The sequence below is a fragment of the Ambystoma mexicanum genome, chromosome 7p, assembly GCF_040938575.1.
Source record: "Ambystoma mexicanum isolate Mex_15411 chromosome 7p, UKY_AmexF1_1, whole genome shotgun sequence".
NCBI lineage: Eukaryota > Metazoa > Chordata > Amphibia > Caudata > Ambystomatidae > Ambystoma > Ambystoma mexicanum.
Genome location: NC_090939.1, coordinates 121,945,210 through 121,963,796, shown reverse-complemented (window position 1 = coordinate 121,963,796; position 18,587 = coordinate 121,945,210). Strand labels below are relative to the sequence as shown.

At 45.1% G+C, this 18,587-nt stretch overlaps 1 protein-coding gene and 1 long non-coding RNA gene across 5 annotated transcripts in view; one reads left to right on the top strand and one right to left on the bottom strand.

Annotated features, from left to right (window-relative positions):
- LSAMP (limbic system associated membrane protein) overlaps positions 1 to 18,587 on the top strand; it is a 1,269,728-nt gene that overhangs the window by 69,924 nt on the left and 1,181,217 nt on the right. The gene's annotated exons all lie outside the window — the stretch shown is intronic.
- LOC138526515 (uncharacterized) lies at positions 13,963 to 14,726 on the bottom strand. The gene is made up of 3 exons (XR_011283599.1): positions 14,655 to 14,726; positions 14,145 to 14,468; positions 13,963 to 14,060 (listed from the first exon to the last, which is right to left on the bottom strand). It is a non-coding gene; the product is annotated as an uncharacterized lncRNA (long non-coding RNA).

Genomic DNA, 18,587 nt, shown 5'->3' with positions numbered 1-18,587 from the left:
TGTGCATATTTCTCATTTCAGTTCCTTGAACCCTGCTACCTGCGGGTATGTACTGACAAATGTTGTGTAACTTACTGTACTGCATAACTATCTTCATATTATGTGTGTTCATCTGTATTTTACAACTGACTGTGGTAAACATCTAATGTTGAACTAATATTACTGTGGTATCTATTATGGTGTGACATGTTCATGAAATACTAATGTACAGTCTTGAAAAATACTTTTTAGTCGAAACACCTTTTGACTGTTTCTGTTAACTTAAATACCAGGCAATAAACTGAAATACCAAGCAGTTGAAGACTTACGGACACTTTGTATCTGGACAATTATTGTGAACTTTGCTGGCCAAGCGCGTATCTCAAGTGTTTAATTCAACTTTGACTACATTAATTATTCACCTAAAGGCACTCCCACAAATCTTTGCAGCAGAATTTGCTAAAATAAATGTAATGAAAAACGAATTTGACGAAATGTGCCAGAGCAAAACCTCCCTATCCCGACAAAAATAATTCTTCGACAAAAATGAACTTTCGACAAAAATAAATCTTCGGAGTCATTGATGTCAATGTAACCAGACACTTCTAGGCTGCTAGCAGGAGCTAGTTAGCTGCCAGTGGTATTGATTTCTACTTCTTTGGCGCGTAGACACCAGGGATGTACTGCACCCGAATATACTAACCAATCGCTATCTGCATTGTGGCTGTTTCCCTGCAGTGCATGCTTGACAATCCACATGCACACTGGTCAAAGTTCCATTGCAAAAAAATAACCTCTATGATATTTCATATTTTAAGCGTGCAAGTTAGCAATATGATTAACCACATCGAAGAGGATGTGAAAATACTGAAATTGTAAACATCACTGTACATGACAATATTGTTGAAAATAAGCATATGGCCTTTGACCCTGATGCCATCATAGGATCGACACAAAGTAGGTCTGATCTTAAAGCTAGGATTGTGAATTACATCTGAATGAGTTGACTGAGTTTTATTTTCACCTTTATCTCCCAGACTCACTCACCTGCTCAAAAAAAAAAATCCCTGACTCACTGAGCGCTTGGCAACAAACAAGTTCTTTTTTTAAGTTAGGCATAGTTCATGGGCGGTGATCAGTGGCACGCCACTCGCCATGCTAGTCTCCATTGATGCACATCAGCTCATCCAAACTAGTCATCATTGCCAGCATTAGTGCCAAGCATACTTCAAGTGCCCACCTCCCTGGCGAGCCTTTGTCCATACGGTCTTCCCACCTGAAGATACAGACTTTGTTCGAAGCGAAAGGGCAGGCATATCTCCACGCGCATGTGCCGGAAGACTTTAGAAGTGGTGCATAAGGCGATTAATCAACACCGTTGCATGAAATGGGGTGAAAGGCATTTGAGCTGGGGCGGTCAATAGAGAAACAGGAACCCGGGCTAATACAGGTGAATAACGGCGCCACTGCCGAGAGCATTACTAAATCGATAAAGATAGGGAAAGACCAATTAAGTCTTATTGGAAGCGAACAACCCTGCACACCTAATGTCAGCCATGGGAGATTGGAAACCATTTAAGGAATTAAGGAGCCAGGTGCAGGACTCAAAAGTAATAGGGGGCTTAAGGAATACCACTATGAACATATTGGACAAAGTAGAACGCGTGGCTATCACTTATCCGTCTTTTGACTTGAAAAAAATGTAGTACAATGGATGCCAGATAACAGCACATCATGGCAGAGCTAGAACTAGGACTCCCCAGATGGGCTCTAAGTACTTGGTTGGGGTTGTCTGCAAAAATAAGATGTTCGAGGCCGTGAAACCTGTGATGACCAATGTCCTCGCAGCATAATGGTATTTTCTTTGTGTTCAATTAAACTCTTGCAGCTGTCAATAAATTCACCCTATAAGAATCCAGCACATGTATTCATAAAACATCATCTGGCACTCTGTGAATACAAATGTCACAAAGACGCTAGTCAGAAAAACAGACTCTAACACAATGCAAAAAATACATTCCATTGGTTGGTCTTTCAGCAAACCCACATCTAACAAACTACAGCATATTCACATCATATTAACAGGCCCTTCAGAAAACAAGAAGTGACTATGCAGTTCTTTCCGGCAAGCCATTCAGAAAACCATTATCTAGCACAGCATATATACAGATCTCTCAGGCACACCATTCTGAAAAATAATATCTTGCACAGAATATGTACAGATTTCACCAGCAAGCCATTCAGACAACCAATGTCTAGCACAGTGCATGTACAGTTCTCACTGGTAAATTATTCAGAACACCATGATATAGCACAGCATATTACAGATCTCACCAGCAAGCCATTCAGGCAACCAGTGTCTAGCACAGTGGTGTAGAGTTTTCACTGGTAAATTATTCAGAACGCCATGATCTTGCACAGCATATTACAGATCTCACCAGCAAGCCATTCAGGCAACCAGTGTCTAGCACAGTGGTGTAGAGTTTTCACTGGTAAATTATTCAGAACGCCATGATCTAGCACAGCATATTACAGATCTCACCAGCAAGCCATTCAGGTAACCAGTGTCTAGCACAGTGCATGTACAGTTCTTACTGGTAAGACCTTAAGACACCAGGATCTAGCACTGGACATGTACAGATCTTACCAGCAAGCCAATCAGACAACTGGTATCTAGCATAAGGCATGTACAGATCTTACCGGCAAGCCAATCAGACAACTGGTATCTAGCACAAGGCATGAACGGATCTTACCGGCAAGCCAATCAGACAGCTGGTATCTAGCACAAGGCATCTACGGATCTTACCGGCAAGCCAATCAGACAGCTGGTATCTAGCACAAGGCATGTACGGATCTTACCGGCAAGCCAATCAGACAGCTGGTATCTAGCACAAGGCATGTACGGATCTTACCGGCAAGCCAATCAGACAACTGGTATCTAGCACAAGGCATGTACAGATCTTACCGGCAAGCCAATCAGACAGCTGGTATCTATCACAAGGCATGTACAGATCTTACCGGCAAGCCATTCAGACAGCTGGTATCTAGCACAAGGCATGTACAGATCTTACCGGCAAGCCAATCAGACAACTGGTATCTAGCACAAGGCATGTACAGATTTTACCGGCAAGCCAATCAGACAGCTGGTATCTAGCACAACATATCTACAGTTCTCACTGATAACAACCATTCAGCACACACTACTTTCCACGGTTGCTGGGCACATCTTATTTGCCAATAGCACAGGGACCCGGTACTTCCCAGGCAAGCGTTAGCCGCTAGCATTTGTTTTCAGCCTGCAAGATGGCGGCAGAGCTGACTATGGCAGTAATCCTTCTGTGGGGATATATGGTCGGACGCCACTTTCACAGTCTGCAAGGGAACAACTGGATAGGAAGGGGTACTTCCTGAACTCATGTGCTGTGGGCGTGTGCCACCTATCCTGCAGTCAGTTGGCACACGTGGCGGTCCGCCTACCATGAATAGGCTTCAATGGGCTGTCACCCGCTCATGATCAAAATGACCTCATGTCGCCCGGCCTAGCGACTCCAACGGTTGAGAGGTATGATGGGGAATGGGACCGAGAGACGACCCCCATTTCCTAAAAATAATACATGCTAATGTGAGCTCCGCAGTTGTTATGAGTGACCCGAGTATTGAAATAGGTCGTCATAGTTCAATTAATCTGTGGCCGAAAGATACTCTAAAAATGCGGGTGTTTCCAGGCCCTCCTTGCAGGCACCCCTCGAGGCTTCCCAGGCCTCGAGGTATCTCACCCCCCACTTTCGGGTTCTTGTCTCGCATTTGACCCCTCGGAGCATACCAGCAGGAGGGGCTGATCAACACAGAACCTGACATGTGTTAGCACCGTTTAGTAGGACAGCGCCCGCCCCTCCCCCGCCAGCCACCAGCAGGCTTGGCGGCTTGGCGGCCTGCTGTCTAAAAGATGCTTAATTACACTCGAGCCTGTCTCTGTCCAGGTGATTACTGCGAGCACGAGCTCGGTCCCCTCTTCTCTAGGCCAGGGCTGGGAAGCCCCAGAGACGAGGCGGTGATCCTTCGCAGAGACTCGATCGATTTTCAGCTCATCTGCCTGCGACTCGCTCCCCTGGAACAGGCTGGCTTTCCAGGGCATCTGCTTAAGTGGGGGCGGCTCGTTAGGAAAGGCCGCTTGTGGTAGGCAAAGCCTGGGGAGCGCGCGGACAGGCAGGGCCAGTAAGATAGCTCAGCAGGTTGAACACTCGCTGCTGCGATCTGTGTGCGATCTGGAGGTCGCTTGGCCGAATAACGGCAAGGCCAACTCATTCTGAACCTACCCTGTAACTAAGTTCACCGCAAGTAACAGCGCCTCGATGCCCAAGGGTTGCTTTGTGTGCTATACAAATGTAATAAATAAATACATTCTTCCAGGGTCGATATATAAGCACCAACGTCAATTGTGATATTGCATGTACAATGTGTTCTATGGAAAGTGCTCTATGAATAACACATATGTGACGTTAGTTGCAACACAGCGAAAATACAATTATTACCCAATGATAAAAGGGACTGTCAAGTTTGTATACAAACATCTACTTTATTATTATCACACCAGACAGTTCCAGCACACTACAAAATGCAGCGCACCATGTAAAGAAATGCAGAGGACAGACAGTTTCAAGAAGGAAAAGGGATGCACTCTAGATACTGACAGGAGGTTAGTCGGTTTAGTCAATAATCGCAATAGTTCAAGGATACTTGGTTTAATCACAAAGGGAGCAATGGGTCGTACAATGTCACCAGGGGCCTTTGGAGAAGGACTAGGGGGACAGAACCACCTTGTGCTTGTCGAAGTGCTTGGTGCTCGACCAGTGTCGAGTCGGTTTCAGGGTGCTTTGCAGCTTCTGCTTGAGGGTTCAGGATGGGAGACAGCTGCAGGTATCAGGCGGCAGGCAGTTAAGCGAGCGAGGCTGGACCCACCATGCGGATGGTGGAATTCCTCACAACATCAGTATCATTACTGCATGGTGAGGCATGTGGAACTGCCCCCTCCCCTACAATTCACCCACATGAGTCGGAGATGGGGAACGCTTGAAATGTAAGGAGACGTGGGGCCTCATAACGAGATCCCCAGTCAGGTAAAAATGTGAAAAAATGTGCTGGTATTACCGGCACCAGTATGTTTACTGGACCGGGGAAATCCTAGTTTGCTGGTGGCTGCTCTGATCTCCCAGCAGGCCTGACTCACTGGAATCACTGGTACCGGTACTATCAGTACCACCGGTGTAGGCAATTCTGGCAATCCCATCCCATGGAACCCTGTGGGATTCAATAGAATGGGAACTGACTAGTGTCTCCGCTGCCCGATATCGGGTGGCAGAAACAGTGAGGCAGTTTCACCGGTATTCTGCCAATAATTCTGGTGGGATACCGGTGAAACTGTAATGAAGGCCAGAGTCTTCTTTTGGTGGTAGATTTCACCATCCTTCTCTTTTCACCCCATCAAACAGTTTGTTCTTCTGCTTCGTGATCTATTAATTAATCCCACTGTATTAACTTATTAAGTACTTCATTAGCTTTGGTTGATTGGAGGCAGAGACACCAATTGCAAAGTATTGTCATATAATTGGTAAAGGGCTGGGGTGATCAACTGGATTCAGTACTGTCCTGCATTTTCTAAGATTCCATGCGATAGCCTTCCACATGAAATATAGTGCAGTAGAAAAGCTGAAGCACAGCACCCAGTGATCCATGAGGCGGAAGCACTACATGGTGCTTTGGGAAAGATGGGATGCCATGCACGGGAGCAGAGGCATTGCTGAGGGTGTGGGGGGGTGGTGCCGCATGTCTTTTGGTTGCATCCCCAGATAGAAGCTCAGGAGCTACAACCAAAAGGCTAGCTGTCCCTGAGTCCCGGCAGTCCCTACATTAGCATAGCCCCAAATCTTTTCCAGACCTAGCAACACACATGCATGGGAGTCTCGGCTCACTCTCTTTGTCATGTTGAATCCGATTGGTTGAGAAAAGAAATCAGGGAGTGCAATGCCAGGCATACAGCTTTTGTTTCTATGCCTGGCGGTCGCCTGATTATTTTGCGACAGCCTGTCCCGGGGTACCACCCAAGTGCTCTCATTGGGTGGTTCCACCTGCAAACTGATACAACATGCTGCACCTACTGCCTCACCCACCCTAGTCAGCCCCAAACAGTCTCGCTCTTTCAACCCACAACAAGGTGACTTGCCCACCCACACTCTCTTTTTATCCCAACTGCTCCCGTTTTGGTTAAGTACCCACACAACCTACCATACTTGCTTGTCCTTACTGTGCCCTCTGCTTCCGTTTGTGGGGTCTTTTGTGGATGGCAGTGACACAGCAACATTGAGCTAAACGGCCTTCATCCCCTCCAAAAATGTTAGGCTATTTTGACTCGACCTGGTTAACCTAAAGAGCTGTGGCCCACAGAACAGGAAACAATGTTAAATGGTGCCTGGGCTTCAATGTTAACAAAGGCCCTGCAATTACTAATGTAAAGCATTTCATTGTTAGCACCTGCATTCATATGCATACAGTTTTAGGCAAATGAAATAGTGATGTGGGGTTAGTACTTGCATATTAGCGGAGTAATTGGAAGTGTAGAGAGGGGACAGGAGACCACTCATTTTCACAGCAGTGCTTAAGTGGGTGCTTTCACACTTAAAGGAGAGAGTTATCTGCTTGCAACATTGAAGCAGCACTAGAATAGTCTCATTAGAATGTGTAAAACAGTTAGAAGCCCCGCACACAATGTTTGCCCCTCCCCCACCATCTCTGAAGTTAGCACCTCTCCCAACATTTGAACGGTTAGCCGCCTCCCCTTGAAATGTAGTTTCTTTTGCGCCCCTGTTGGATGGTGTTTCTTATGTGGCCTTGTTTATCGGGGGGGGGTGGAGTGAGAGGATATGTGACCAACAGGCACCAACCACAGCAGTTTGCACTGTCCGACTGCAACTGGAAATGCTTGCAAAGGGGCCACATCTGGTGGCAATGCTTTGATTCTACCATGGGCATTAGAAAAGGGTTTGGTAGGAAATGCCGGCAGCTTGATCCACTCGGCCTACGGAGCAACAGACCCATCCATCTGACTTGCATTCAGTTTCCTATAGGCCAGTCCACCCTTGTACTACATGCATGAACATGTTAGCCTATTAGGAAGCGTCCCACTAGTGTGCACCCTGATTGGCTGAAATGTCAGCCATTTACATAAATCAGATGGCGCAACCAAAGATTGCTACATAATTGACCAACATTTTTGCACAGAGTGTCAATTAGGCACCGCAGACTGGCCGCAGAGGCACTTTTTTCCCCAGAATCCACCATTCTTCTCTGCATTACTGGAATGTACCATTTTGGCCAGTCCTGCTCAAGAACTAAATTGCTAAATCTACTACAAGGTCATATTCAGCATTTTTTTTTTTTTACCAAAGCTCCCCGTGCTATTGAATCATCATATAGACTTTTTAAGGAAACACAAGGTCAGTTCCGTAGAATTGCTTGCAAAACTGAAGGGTGATGGCTGGAACATCATGAATTAATCTTAACCACTGGCAATTGCTCTGAGCACCCTTCTTGAAAATCGTTTTTTCAGACTGTCACGCTATTACAGAAGGGGAACGCCATATGCAAAGCAGGCTTGGCCCAACCCCAAAAGTGGAAACCCAACCCAAATGCCAGCTCGCATCCCTTCTGCACGAGACCACTTACAACCCCAGGCAAGCATGTTTATGCTTGACTGGGTGCCATCAGTGATGTGTCGCTTGGGCCTCTAGGCACAGCGGGTTCGACAGGCACGTGACCCACATCTGGGCATAACCGTCAAATTCAAGCTCACTCATGCAACACTAGAGTTTGGTGCCTGGAAGGCTACAAAGTAATCATAAGCACTGGCAATTGCCCTGGACAATCACACAGACCTTCATGTTTCAGTCTTTCTTGCCATTGCAGAAGGGGCAAGACCATTGGCAAAGCAGCCTCAATGCCACCCCCAAAAGGGCACTAGGGTTTATTGAATGCACATGCCTTGGGTTTGGGCAGGCAAGCCCATTTCTGAAGGGTTCCTGGTGTGCGACACCAACTACAGAGCACTGCGAAGGATAGCTCAGTGGCAACATGCTCGACTTGGAAGCAAGAAGACACGGAACAACACAAGGTTGATCCCCGGGTCTGTGCTTAGAAACCTCTGGGTATTAAGCGTGTTATAAATAACCTATAATATACCATATCATGCGGTCCACACTCCGCTTACGGTTCCAGGAGGCCTAGCATGCCGCTGAAAGCTGTTGGGTGCCGGCATTGACCACTATCTGTAACATTGTCTGCTTTTCTCAGAGAATCAACTTTGGCAGCTGCCCTTAGCTGTTAAGTGTTGTCCTGGGTCTCAGACGGCAAAAAAGCAGATGCGCCTCTCTCGCCAGGTAGAGAGGAAGGGCGCCTGGCATTCGATCTCTGGATACATTCATTGTTGGAAGCCATTCTATACTGTTGAAGGTCTGTGAACCTAGCAGGAGTCATGGCGCAAGTATGATGGGCAGCTCTGCTAAAACTTCCTACAAAAAAAAAAAAAGTCATGTAGAAGATTGTGGGTGGATGGATTCAAAAAGAGGCCTGAAGAACATAGAACAGCAGGAAAGCCAGGTAGGGAAATGGTGGACGTGCGTAAGAGATGGAATCTCAGTGGACGAACACAGCACTTGGTATTGCCAGGTAGTATCATATGATATGGCATTTATAACGCGCCTATACACAAGTGTTTCAAGGCGAGACAAGGCCTGGGAGGGGAAACAGAGGGAAGACAAAGGCACTGATCCTACTAGGCCAGGTGACATTGAGATCGCGAAAGGGAGTAACATAAAGTAATAAGATGGACACGTTTCTAGCTGGAACCATATACTGCAATGCATCTTGGTGCCAAATCGATAGAGCAATAGAACCTGAGGAGGGGGGGGGGGCATTACCAGTTGGGTAATGCCCTCAGGGAAGTAGTTACAAATGTAAGCGAAGTGAGGGTTTTAACGTAGCCCCAGGGGAATTACCCGACTGGTAATGACCCCCTTACCCTCTCCGAGGGTTCTATTGCTATTAATACCCCGGCATGTGGGCCTGGAGTACTAATAGTATTTTTTCTCAAGTAGCAAAATGTCATGAAAGCTGTTTTAGCAACTCGAGAAAAAGAAATGTCTGCCCTGGATCGGGGCGAAAAGGGACTACATATAGTCCCTTCTCCCTTTCCATGGCTGACATAAAAAAGAAAGTAAAAAAAAAGAAAATGGCCACCATGGTTTGTGGTGAAGGACTACATGTAGTCCCTTCTCCATTTGCATGGCAGCCTGATGAAGAAAGAGATGGAACTCTGAGGCGTGCAACACTGCGAACCATGGAAGATGAGTCTTTGTCACACTGGTATGGACCCAGCGATGGCCAATCAGATCGTATGTAACAATCTGACTGCCCCTTGCTGGGTACTAATAGGTGGTATTATTACTCATCACAATGATAGATATCGTAACAACTTCAGAAGGATGTGGTCTGGATATATATGTGTGTGTTGTTTATGCTTCTGTTCGAATTTAGTACTTAGAACCTGCATCCACACAAACATCTGCTGATCCACAAAGTTGGAATAGAGCAGGCCATTGCACCCGAGCTTCCTCCGGAAGTGAGTCCCAAGCATCTAATGTTGAGGGTCCACCCTGCTGCAGACTGGCCTGTAAACTGTGCAGCCTATCACCCACTTGGCCTGCAGCACCCATGCTCCCAGGACTGGCCTCCTGCTGTTTTAGGGATGCGTTACTATATGCAACCTCACACCTCGCCCTTCGTCCCGATTACGGCCGAATCTATCTGCCCCTACAGAGACAGAAAGAAAACAGTAGCCATTTAATTTACAAAACCTAACCACTCTCTGTCTGTGATAGTGATACTTAAATTCCTTAACACCTTCATCATATGTCCAAGTGCATAGCTCATGAGTTAGGTGCTTCCCCTGACAGCGGGGTCAGACTAGACTTGGCAAGTTTTAATCCTGTGACAGCCTTTATGCATCCGAGTTCAATAAGTATTGTATCATTAAATTGCATAACATCTACCTGTTGCTATAGCGCTTAGAAGGGGGAGGAGTCTGGCTTGTGTGTTCTGCATGAGAGCGCGACTTATCATCATCATAGTGACCCTTGCAAACGGATGGATGGTCACTACTAGCCAGCCACATCTACACGACTTGTGTTCACCTGCAGGCCTGATGGGTCAATGAGGGCTGTGATGGGTGTTTGCGTGGTCCCACCGGGGTCAGCTCAGTATTTCATCCTCCTTGGTTCATTAAAGAAGCATAGCACCGGGTAACACGCTGCTTTTGGAAACAAGACCACTCAGAGCAACAGAGATTCGAATCCTGAATCAGCGTTTTCATAAAAAAAAACAATTAAATACATTACACTGAATATATTTAACTTGAGAAAAATCAAGATCAGTCGCTGCAAAAACTGTGGTTACCAGCACTGTGTAAAATCAGGAGCAATCGTCCTTTTACTTAATATTTGCCCATGTTAGCATATTCTATTAACAGAAATAACTTTGCAGGTTGTCTGATTCAGAGCAAAGGTCCTGATTCACAGAGTTTTCAATAGGGTCTTGCCATTATAATACGCTTCTGTGAATTAGGCCCAAAGGTTTTAAGAGAGACCAACAGCCCCTCACATGGTAGAACAGACCGTTTTTTCAAGGGGAGCAGAGGTCTTCATGTTCTGTGCCAGCCCATCAGAGGGAAGAGGTGTTGCGGGACTGCAAGTGCAGGGAAATATGGCAGGCGCCTCGGGACTGGGCAAGAGTTTCATCCTTTTTTCCCCAGGGTGCTAGTGGTCTCCCATTCAGTCGCTGGGACATAAACCCAAGAGTCGGCATTATGCAGACCCAAGGAACGGGACTGATACCCCCTAACTCCAAACCATGGTCTTGAGCTGGAGACTGGAACGTCATGCGTGCTCTAGCCTATGCCCAACCATTGACTGTCCAATGTCTCAGACAGTGGCCTGCAGCTGTATTCCCTGCCAAAGTATGACAGGAAGGGGTTTTGATGTAAGCCTTGGCAACTGGGGGGTGAGCGGGTGGGCACAATTCCCCGGCATTAGGTGCCTGGTTGGAACCTCGACCTAATGTCCTGAGCAAAGCGAGGGAGCAGTAAAGATTGAAATACAACTAATGGATAATAGCAGTAAACACCAAAGGTTTATTACAGGAATAAGACCCCAGTGCAGGTTCAGCCACAACAGCTATGGCTCGCCAACTATAACTTCTCTAAGGGTGCACGTGATGTCATTCCAAAGTAGAACGTTGGGCCACCATTGCGTGCACACACAGCACCAGATACAACAGAAGGTATTAACAAAGGCTTTACACACCTAATGCCCACGAATTCTTCCTCCAAGTGTCCTGAGGATTTTAGTCCTTTGGGAGGTTGTGAGGCTTGGTTCACTATCTCCTAAAAACTGCTAAGAATGCTTACACCAACCGTGGCATCTCCTCTGTGCTCTACAGCCACGGCAATATGGCCTCTTTGAGAATGATACAATGGCAAGAATGAGCGTGTGGTGGCATGTGCCATGCCATCACATGAAAGAGGGAGGAGGCGCCAGTGAAGAAGGCCTGATGCTGTACAAGGTGTGCTGGCCCGGGGGCAAGGGCGTGAGTTGCAGTTTCAGGGAAAAGCTGGCAGGCACGGCATGCACAGGTGTGGAGGCCCAGCAGAGCTCCCAGGAGCCTTCCGCTTGGCTCAGCCAGGCAGGAATGACAATTCCGAGCAAACACTGGGTAAAGTGCCCACTCCGAAATCTTGCTCCTGATTGGCTGATGTTGCATTAGTGGTTCTAATCATGCAGTAGCTCTAACCACGTGGGTTGTTGATTCTCCACCAGGACATGCAGCAGAACGTGCAGGAGGTGGAGTGCGCAACACAGGAAGCCATCACTTACTAACAGACTTTGAGATACAGAGGGCAACCGTTGGACACCATGCAACGTCATGTGATGGGTTAAGTTTGCTTTTATTGGGCAAATGACCGGCACTATATCTGTAGTGCATAAAGTTATGTTTGCCTGACCACCAAGAACATGATGGCAGTATGCAGTGGGATAGCTTAATCTCATTGCTTTTGGCAGGGAGTTCCACCACATTGGTCCAGCTACTGAGAATCTGTGTCTGCCTTTGGGAGAGAAGCAGGCTTTTGGTGCCTTTGCTGAGCAGTGAGTTAGGGCTTGTCTTATGAGCCTCTGTACTGTAGACTGGATGTGGCCATGTAGGCATGTTTACATAACTTACAGCACCTAATCTGTGCATGTGCCATCGATTGGCTATCTCGCATCGTTGCACGCTCCACCAGGATCCAAAACTCTGCCTACTGTGCCACCACCTACAATTGAAATAGAATGAGGAGGACCCTTGGTTGGATTCTGACCTCTCCCAACCACACATCCATTGACTCATTGTCAAGCAGCGATGAGTACCAACTTCAGCTATAGGCAGCGGACAAAGAGGGCAGGAGCAGTGTGGGGTTTGTGGAGAACAGGGAAGGCCAGCCGGGAACATAGTTCTGCTACTTCTTTTCGTACACCTCGATCTCTGCCTGTAGCCACTGTTCCAGAAGCCTGATTGGGAATGATGCAAGGGCCCTGGAACTCGTGCCTGGTGCGTTGCGGCAAACACAGGTCTAGGTTGACGCTTGCGTGATGCGAATTTGTAATATCCATCACTCCCCCCTTCTGGTGTGTTCGTCCGTCGCTCTCACCACCTGGTTGTAATGAGCATCCCCATGCATCGAAGGGATATGGAAGAGCAATCGAGCCCATAAAACAAAACAATAAAAATGATGCATGCGGGTGCTAGAAGTCAGGAAGCGTAATCACAGCTAAATTACTAGGCGAGGAACCAGCTTGCCGGAGTAGAATGCTCTAGTAAGGACGTCTGTGCGTAGCGTCAGTCATGCTGCACGCGTCCCGGTGGATGGCATTGCCCCAGGTGCACTTAGGTGAATGTCCTATGAACTCGTGAACAATGCTATTAGAATATTCTTAAATAAGGTCACATGTCTGACCCACCGGCCAATCTCTTTATGCATTGCCTTCACAATGTCCACATTTTAACATTGGTACAGAATTAGGGGATTGCCCCAAAATGTGGCACAGCTATGGTGGGGGTCTATAACATACATACAAGAGATCCAAAAGCTGTGATACAATGAGTTAATAGACTATGGTCTAATTTTCATACTTAATGATCTTGGTATCGAAGATATTCAAAAATTCTTCCTTGAAAAACCAAAAGATAATCTAAAAAAATAGAAGATAGAGCTAATGTTATAAATAATTACAGTTGTTTATTGAAAAAAAGGACATTCATTTTTCAAAAATCATATTTGCGGGTTGCCATTCAATTTTGGTGAAAAAGTGCATATAAACAATTGGAACACAAAGATTGAACAATTAATGAAACACAAACAGGATGTAAAATATATAGAAGAAGAGGTATAAATTGACAGGTCTGCCAGGATTGAACAATACATGAAACACAAACAAAATGTTAAATAAATAAATACATTAGTGCAAAAGTGTAAATTAACTTCACAGGTCTGCCTACGTAAACTCTTTACATTTGTTAATGTCAGAAGAACGGTCTCAAAATGATGTTGCTTCCGGAAGGTTAGAATTTCAACAAAGAAAGACCTGATTACGTTTCGGCGGGCCACCTGTAAGGTGTTGATATCAAAAAACACCTTCCTCGGGGCAAAGTAAGAAGTAATAATCGCTGCAGGGAAGCAGACAAATAAAAATACTGAATATCCTATAAAATAGGCTTCATATACACTTCTATAGAGACGATCTTCAGTTGACAGGGTGCATAAACACGTTCTTCAAAGGGCTTGACATAACTACTAATTTGACTTATCCAGAAAAGGAACCTTACCCAAATAAAAGTGGGGGATCTTTAGGACAATATTTTCTGATGCAAGAATCACCTCAGTGCCAATCAGGAGCACAGGTGCCTAGTGAGTGATGAAAGCCAGTACTCATCTGTGAAACCTATAATTCAAAATGTTTGTGTTTAGGTTTGGACTCAAAACTAATGCTTGAATGAATATGGAAGGGGGACTGGCAGATGCCTACCTTTGTGGCAATACTGCTGGATACCCATTGAGGGGCGGGTGGTGGTGCCGCATGATGAAATTCTAAAGTAGTAGGTTCGCCATCGGAAACCAGTGTTGAAAGCAGTTATTTAGAAGTGTTTAATCTGGTAGGAAAAATAATAAACTGGTATTAATGCTACACATTTAAGGGTATGTCAAAAATTGCAAAACAATGGAAGAACAATGCAATAATGCTCACTTGTCCAGATTGTCTTGGTGGGTGGAATCAATTTCACTAGATGCCTGCCAGGTGTCTAGTAACCTGTTAATAAAGGTAAGCAAGTTCCATATGTAGTGAGGAGACCTGCAGGGAAAGCAAATGAAAACCCCTTTGAGAATTGTGGTTAAAGAATTCTATACAGAGTTCGAAGCTAATTAACTACCACAGGGGGCGAGGCACTGTGCTGGCATGGACGTTCGAGAACGAAAAAATGAAAATGAAGATAAGGTGCGGCCCAGTGTGTCCACAGAGTGGAGCCAGGACACTTACCAGCGGCATTGAAGGAGAGAAGCTACGCGAGGGACGCTGTAGCCGGGGAGAACTGGTTAACTTGGGTGCCACGCACAGTGTGTGTTCTAAAGCAGCTTGTGCAAACATTATAGGTTGTGGGCGGCACACCCACCCCGGATGCGCAACGCTGGATTCATGACGCGGCCAGCCCTGATAGGTAGCAGGCGGCACACTTCGGCTTGTGCGAACCTGATTGGTTGTGGGCGGCACACCCCCCCCGGGGAGTGAGCAGCGCTGGTGTCATGACGTGACCAGCCCAGATAGATCGCCGGCGACACACCCTTACTAGGGGTGTTCTGTTACAGGAAACATGGTCTAACGAAGGCCGTTTGGAGGCATGTCTGAAAAAGTGCAAAATGAATGAAACATTGCGCTAGCAAGGCAGCTTGAATGAGGTATGAATGTGCCTCCATGAACATATGCCGTACGGATATCAGGTGATGTGTAATGGACATGATTAGTCCGAAGGCAACACACCCTCTAGCGTATACCGTTACGTGTGGCAGTAAGTTGCTCGGTTACGGTTGGACCTAAGTAAATTAGGCGGCAAACCTAATGGCAGTATTGCAAGGGTATTCAAAATGGGAATACAGAAAGTTGAAGCCAAGGTATTGCAGAGTGCTACCTAAATCATGCAATGGTGATACCAATATAAGAAACCAAAGGTCAGAAAGTGGTGATATGGCAAGGGTGTTGCGTGAGTCATACATGGAGTTCAATAGTGTAACCAAACTGAATGGAGCCATAATGGAGGCTAATAGGATCACAGAGATCGAGTGTAAATGAAGTTACCAATGAGTGACCCTATGTTTTGCTGATCATTTGGTATTATAATGGTGGAATGAATTCTTCATTTAGTCCATGTGTGTGAGTTCCCAATCGAAAAATCCAATGTGCTTCTTTCTCAAGTAAGCTTTTGGATGTGTTGGTTGAATCTTATATTGTTTCCAATATCCACCATAGCATGTCATTAGGTGAATGTTTCAAGACCATGTAATGGTTTACGAGGGGTGCCGTGATAGTTTTGCATCTAATGCGGGAGCGATGTTCTGATATTCTGATGTGTGCTGCTCTGCTGGTTTGCCCAACATACCTTAGTCCGCAAGGACATTCAATACAATATATCACATTTTTTGTTTTACAATTTGTCAAGTAAGGTAGGGTCCAAACCCGATCGCCAATTTTAAAGTCCTTTATCTTTTTGGTAAAGGAGCATGCCGTGCATGTACCGCATGGGTAGTGCCCTTTGGCCAATCGCAGATCCCACAGACCTGTTTTAGGTAACTGTTTGTGAAAGCTCGAGTGTACCGGTTTGTCTAGAATATTCGAAGCTCTTTTGAGAGCGAAGCGAGGTATAGGTTCCTCAGGTAAATCCAGTTTCACAATGTCCCAGTGTTTGAGAATGATCTTTTTAATTTGAAAAACTTTAATACCATTAGTCAAAACGCAGGTCATTGTTCTCAGGCTGCTGAATTTTTGTGATCAATAAAGAATCGCGGTCCGTGAAGCATGCACATTTGCGTGACCATTTAATATGTTTCTTAGGGTAACCTCTCTCTTTCAGCCTGTTGTCCAACTCGTCTGCTTTCTTATAGAAGTCTTGTATGTCGGAGCAGTTTCTCCTTATGCGCAAGTATTGCCCATAAGGAAGATTCTCCCTGAGATTACGAGGGTGATCACTGGTGTAGTGCAGTAGTGTATTCCTGGCACTGGTTTTGCGGCGGAGACAACATTTAAGTGTTCCATCGTCGTGCTTAATGATAAGGTCCAAGAAGATGACTTGATTATTCGAGTGTTCAAGAGTGAATTGGATGTTGGTATCAATCTGGTTTAGCCAAGAAAGGAACGCTAGTGGTTCAGCTTCCAGTTCTTCCCAAAGGAATTTTTTAGATACCTTTAAATGTGTAGCATTAATACAGGTTTATTATTTTCCTACCAGATTAAACACTGCTAAATAACTGCTTTCAGCACTGGTTTCCAATGGCGAACCTACTACTTTAGAATTTCATCACTGAATGGGTATCACGGCAGTATTGCCACAAAGGTAGGCATCTGCCTGTCCTCCTTCTATATTCATACAAGCATTAGTTTTGAGTCCAAACCTAAACACAAACATTTTGAATTATAGGTTTCACAGATGAGTACTGGCTTTGATCACTCACTAGGCACCTGTGTTCCTGATTGGCACTGAGGTGATTCTTGCATCAGAAAATATTGTCCAGAAGAGCCCCCCTATTTTTATTTGGGTAAGGTTCCTTTTCTGGGTAAGTCAAATTAGTAGTCATGTCAAGCCCTTTAAGAACGTGTTTATGCACCCTGTTAACTGAAGATCGTCTATATAGAAGTGTATACGAAGCCTGTTTTATAGGATATTCAGTATTTTTATTTGTCTGCTTCCCTGCAGGGATTATTACTTCTTACTTTGCCCCGAGAAAGGCGTTTTTTGATATCAACGGCCTTACAGATGGCCCGCCGAAACGTAATCAGGTCTTTCTTTGTTGAAATACTAACCTTCTAGAAGCAACATCATTTTTTAGACCGTTCTTCTGACATTAACAAATGAGAAGAGCTTACATAGGCAGACCTGTGAAGTTAATTTACACTTTTGCACTAATGTATTAATTTATTTTACATTTTGTTTGTGTTTCATTTATTGTTCAATCCTGGCAAGACCTGTTAATTTATACCTCTGCTTATATGTATTTTACATCATGTTTGTGTTTCATTAATTGTTCAATCTTTGTGTTCCAATTGTTTCTATGCACTTTTTCACCAAAATTGAACGGCAACCTGCAAATATGATTTTTGAAAAAAATCATGTCCTTTTTTCAATAAACAACTGTCATTATTTATAACATTAGCTCTATCTTCTTCTATTTCCTTAGATTATCTTTTGGTTTTTCAAGTATGAATTTTTGGATATTTTTGATACCAAGATCATTAAGTATGAAAATTAGACCATAGTCTATTAACTCATTGTATCACAGCTTTTGGATCTCTTGTTTGCATATTTTAACATTGCCATAATTTGGTCTTTAGAGTGGTACCAATGTATTTGTTTTTATTTATTAAATTTGTTTTACGCCCAAACTCGGAAGTTTCACGGCGTACTGTGCCATGTGTTCCTTGACCCACACTTTGAAATGGGCACGGTCAGAGTGGGGCATTAAATTGGCTGGGGCACCAATGACAAATGCCACTTTCTTTGTTTTGTTACAGACAGTTTGAGTATTACCCTACAGTGGTAAGATGTATTGCAAATAGCACCTTTTAAAAAGTATTTGTTAAGGGTAACACTGGTGAAAACTGCTATCTACACAGTGAAGTAACTCATAAAACTGGCCTACTTTGATCAAAAAGCCTTGCCCAGACTGTCATTTTGGTCGTGCACTTCTGGCATTGCCCTCTAGGCCAGTCCGAGTCGAGAATCGGGCCTCCATTTCGGAGCCAGAAGGGAACATCAACAAAGGGAATTGTTAAAGGAATTGCCCATGTGTTTCCTCTGGCATGCCCTGCAAATGTGGTACCCTGCACTTCTGAATTTGAAGGGCAATTCCAAAACCCATTTAATTGCACCATAACTTTCTTCCTGTTGCTAAAACATGGCCAAACGCTCCAACTGCAAGGCTGTCAGGACTATACTGCACTGATGGTCCCTAATAAGGAAGAATCCAGGTATGTATTGTGTCCTGGTAGCCTTGCAACATGTCTGTCTTGGGTTGGTTAAGCTATGTATAGAGTAGCACTGCCCTCTTAGACAAAGACAATTTCTTGGAATAAAAAGGTTTGCATTGGGGCCAATGTGGATACCCACAATGCCTTGCTGTTGTGGCTCAGAATTGCAGGTGAACTTCCATTGATGGCTACTAGGGGCGCTGTGGAGTGTGTGACTTGTCTCCAATGGATTGTCCT